Source organism: Salvia miltiorrhiza, chromosome 4 (genome assembly GCF_028751815.1).
Source record: "Salvia miltiorrhiza cultivar Shanhuang (shh) chromosome 4, IMPLAD_Smil_shh, whole genome shotgun sequence".
NCBI classification, from domain to species: Eukaryota; Viridiplantae; Streptophyta; class Magnoliopsida; order Lamiales; family Lamiaceae; genus Salvia; species Salvia miltiorrhiza.
This window is the reverse complement of record NC_080390.1, coordinates 3891023-3896132: the sequence shown is the minus strand read 5'-3', so window position 1 is coordinate 3896132 and position 5110 is coordinate 3891023.

Here is a 5110-nt window from a genome sequence, read left to right as displayed (position 1 = left end):
GAACGTTTTATTGTAGATTGTGTAGTTAGTTATGCAACGGTTTTAGATTTTGAGCAGTTTTGAATGTGAAGTATATATAGTATTCTAAAGTTTTGATTTTCTGATATGTAGTCGACCCTGGCTCTGCTATTGGATCATACAATCGATTGCTTTGTTGGGGGATTGCATCGACGACGAATTGGAAAATGGCTTTATTGATTTTCTTAGCAGGTGTCAGGTTAGCTTTGATTCGATTCAGTATTGATTTTCAGGATCCTTATGTTTGCTAGCGAGCGCTGGAATTGAAATAGTCCAGCGCTCGCTGGATTCCCAGCTATCGCTGGGTTTCCAGCGGTGCTGGGACTCAGCGGGCGTTGGTTTTCATGGATTTCAATTCCAGAATTATCCCTAAAGTCTTCGAAAATCTGTGAAAATCGGGGTGAAATCCAACCACAAATTATTTGAAAGTCGTCTGGAATCTATGTGAACTCCATGGAATTTAAATTCCATAGACTTTTTAAAGTCTGTGGAAATCCACAACGAATACACCCGTTACATTATTATGATTTTTGCTTTTGACACTAGCTATCGTGAGCATCAATATGAAAACTATACTAAACTTTGACATTTTCTTTCACTAAAGATGTGGTCGAATGATACGTATAAGCAGGGTGTAGTGACCCGCTCTTTTATATATTTTAAATCCAGTAATGAGTGTTTATTTTTGTTCATCAGTGAATGAAAACGGTTTTTATCCTGATATGAATTCAGCTTATGATCCTGAATTTATATTGTTAAAGCAGTCAATGATATTATTTCAGAATTTCAACTGACTTAGCAAAGTCACGTTATTTATTTAAGCGAGATGGAATTAGAATTTATTTTTATTCAGGTCGTGAATTATTTCCGACTCAGGAAGTTAATTAAATCTGCGGATTTAATTTAAATATTAGAACAACAAACGAATCAAATCTACGGATTTAATTTAGATTCATTTTATAATTTATCGATTTTAGAGAGATATCACATGTCGAAATCGATATTTATGTAAAAATATAGTATCAAGCAGAATCGAAGCCAGTATTTTATCACAGTTACAGAATCATCGAGACATAGAAAATACATCATTAATTCTTCTTTACATTTTTTTTTATTATTTCTTTTTCTTTCCATAAGCCTTTGTTTCCCACTTATTTACACCACTAAAATTTGTCAAGCACTTATTTTGTCACCATTACATTTTGTAAGCATTATATTTGACAAGCCACTACAATAATTCTTCCACTTAGTCGACTCCATCCAAGAACACCAATAATTCCCTCATCCTCCACTTAGCTCTCCACTCCACCATCTTGTTCCACCTGCAATCATCAAAGAAACATCAATATATTAATTCATTTCAGTTATCTCAGTCCAGAAACACCTCAACAATCGAGATACTAAAGGAGAACTTTCATTCATTACTCTGCCAGAAACATTAAGGTAAAGATTAGTATTGAATCATCATCTTCTTCCAATTTCAACCTGCATTTACTGAAATGAATAAGTATGATTTATTTCAGATTCCTTCCACTTAATCCACCCACAGTAGCCAACCAACACCAATACCTCAAGGTATTTAATATCTCAGTTTTAATTCATGTTACATAAGCATCACCCATCAATCACGTTTCAGTTGTATAGAAATATAGCAAGTTAGAATAACAGAGGACCTTTATATATGCTATTGGCTAAGCTTAGCAACATTATACTCTACATCAGGATGGAACAAATCATGGAATGCTTTAAAGAGGTAGAATATTACTAACGGACAATTTACTTGCTCGAGAAAATCAATATGCTTACCCATCGAAATCCAACCACGCAACGAAAACAAACGAGACTAGAGAACTTAGCTTTAGGATGAGTGGTACTGGACTGTCGGAGCTCTGCGACTCACAGCGACGGCGGCTCCGGAAGAGACGGCTGCCGGACTCTTGCTGTTAACAACAGCGGCTGGCGGCGCTCCCAGGCGGCGGCGTCGAGCGGTGAAAGGTAGAAGACTCCCGACCTCAGCGGCGAATCTCGCCGATTCTGGAGTGCAGCGGCACGGCGAAGCCGGCCTTCCAGAAACAGCAGCAGGCGGCGTACCCTCCTCCTCCAGAACCCAGCAGCGGCAGAGCACGGCTCGAACCCACCGACTCCGGAGGGCAACAACAAGGCGGACCTTTTCCTGGTCGCCGGAGTTCAGAAAAAGGGAGGGTAAGGCGGCTTAGCTGCTGCCCGTCGATCCAGAGAGAGAAAGGGAGGTGGCGGGCCGATCAGCTACTGCTATTGCCGTGGCTGCTGTACGTGACAAAGAGATGAGAGGTGGGAGGCAGGGCACGGCGGTAGTGCCGCTGCTGCTCGGCCACGGTCGGAGGAGATTCGAGGGAGTAGAGAGAGAGGCGGATCTGGGTGGTGAGCAGAGAGAGAGTTGGGAAATGGGGTGTCGGATCTGTTCAGCGAGAGGAAACGAGCGTCGGGTCTGCGGCGAACTCCGCTGCTTCGCCGGAGAGAGAGAGAGCCGTGGCGGCGGGTTTCGGCTGGAGAAGGGTGGAGTAATTTGTGTGTGTTCTGATGAGGGAGATCGAGGAAGATGGAGGCGGCAGCCTTCTAGCCGTGAATTCGCCGGAAGGGAGACTGCGGCGGCCGAGCTTTGAGAGAGATGAGGCGGTGGTGGTTGCTTCTTACCGCCACTTCGACCGGTGACCTCGAGTGAGAGAAGATGATGGCTGATGGCAGCGCCCGTCGCCGGTGTTTCAAGGAAAAGGCGGCGCCGCCCGTCTGCCTACGTGCGTGTGTGTGTGACGTGAAATTTTCAGAGAGGAAGAGAGAGATGTTGGGGAAAGCGGCTGTGAAGGGGGAGAAATAAGGGAGAAAAGGGTGTTGGGCCATTACATTGGGCCGGGTTTTATTTAATTATGTTGGGCTCCTTATTTGTGCTTTTGTTTCAGTGGGCCGAGATTTGCTTTAATTTTCAGTGGGCTTGAGTTGGGCTGGATTATTTCTTAATTTTGGGCCTTGGTTTATTTTATTCTGGGCCACTTTTAATTGACTTCGGGCTGAACCTTGATTTAAATCAAGCCCAATTGTTTTGTTAAGGATGGGCCTGCTTTACCTTATTTTCATTGGGCCGCAACCATTTTTCCATATTGGGCTGAGTTTTAATTTATTAAAAGCCCAGCTGCATTTATTAATTGGGTCCTTATTATTTCCTATTGGGCTGAGAATTATTAAACGGATTGGGCCTCACTCATTCTATTGGACTGCTGTATTAAATTAGTTGGGCCTCGCTTGATTTATTTTTTTTGGGCCCAGCTAATCAATTATTTATTTATTGGGCCAAGATTTATTTAATTACTTGAGCCGATGAATTATTTGAAATTATATTATTATTTCCATTCATATTCGTTAAGCCTGATTAATTCTTACGTGATCATATGTCGAATGTTCAGTTTAACTGTCTTTTTATTCGGCTATATCAAGCGAGATTTATTTAATTGGCGGATTAGAACACCCTAAGAGAACGGATTAATTTTTATTAATTATCCGGCTTCATGAGATGAGACTTAGCTTTTGATTAAATCCGATAGCCTGGATTAACAATAGAAATTCCCTAATTATTATCTCAGAATAATAGTTCATGCATACGAGATTCATGCATAGTTAAATTACGCATTCTCATTTAATTGAGAATTTTCCCTCGATTTAAAGTCTTACGTTATTTTCTCGGATTAAAGGTCGAGCGCAAGAATAAGAGTTCGTCAAGGAGTCATTAATCTGTAGCAAAGCTTTGCTATGAGGTGGGCATTACTTTCATATATATCAAATGAGTTTAATGTTATGTTTGAACAGTTATTTCATTGCAAAATCATTGAACTGAAAATTATTTCAACTGTTGTCTTGCCATAAATGTTTCAATATTTAGTATGATATCTATCTGATGTGGCTTTGCCAGTTATTATGCAATCGAATTCGGGTCCTGAGCAGTTGATAGCTATCCTGCCAGGGCTAGTGTACACCAGTGACCGTGAGTCATCTAGCGGGTTGGCCGGTCAAGTGACTGTGAGAGGTGGCCACCTCTCCGGCACACAGTTCCAGATATGATAGATTACAAGAGAACTTAGTCTGCAGACGAACTTTAAGAATCACAAATGAATTTAGTAAGCTTGGGCCTTTTTAGCGAAAAACCCCTTGCTGTACTGTTTATGATGGCATGACAATTTAAATCTTTACGAAGCATGTTATATTTCATAGTAGGCATATGTGCCCACTGAGTACCTTTGTACTCAGCCCTGCATATATTTCTAAATGTGCAGGTTGAGCAGTATACGATGGTGATGAAGTGACGAGTGGAATCCTCTTTTGTCGCAATATTATATGCTATGAAAAACTCTAGGGTTACATGTCTTCATACATGTAATCAGAACCTTATTCCGCTGCGTACTCAGAAGTTTTATGTTATTTTGGCTAAGTCAGAGTTATCTGAACTTATTAGTTAATTGAGTCTATACGACTAAACCTCTGTTATATTATAAATATCCCTTTTGTTAAATGATGAAATGCGATCCTTCCTTGTTTGATTATCCCCTTTCTACCCCGCTTCTAATCTCCCTCTATTAGTCACGATTTTCCCGGCTTAATTATCCTTAATTTTGGCCGGTCGTGACAGAGTGGTATCAGAGCAGTTTATTTGCTCTGAACCCTAGAGTTAACCAATTTTTCTAGTATGATCACTAGTATGAAAGAGTCAGTCGACAAAAGCTCAGCACTTCATCACATCGTCATGCTCAGCAAGAAAGAAGGTGGTAATGATTTTAAAACATTGAGAAGTTCACGTTTTATATGAATGTACTGATGCTTACATTCAAGTTTATGCATTATTGATTGGTTAGATATCTCAATGAACTTAGATGCGTTAAGAATGCATGATCACTGTTACGAGAAGAACAATAGAAGCTAGAAACTCAGTTATATTTCACTATAGCCATGGTGAAGAGCTAAGAAAGAGGAAGAGAATCCAATGAAAGCAGTGCAAGCAGAGTGCCACGCACGAATCACTGAAGCAGGCATAGTTCTTCATTCAGGTTGTTCACGCGTGACAGAACAC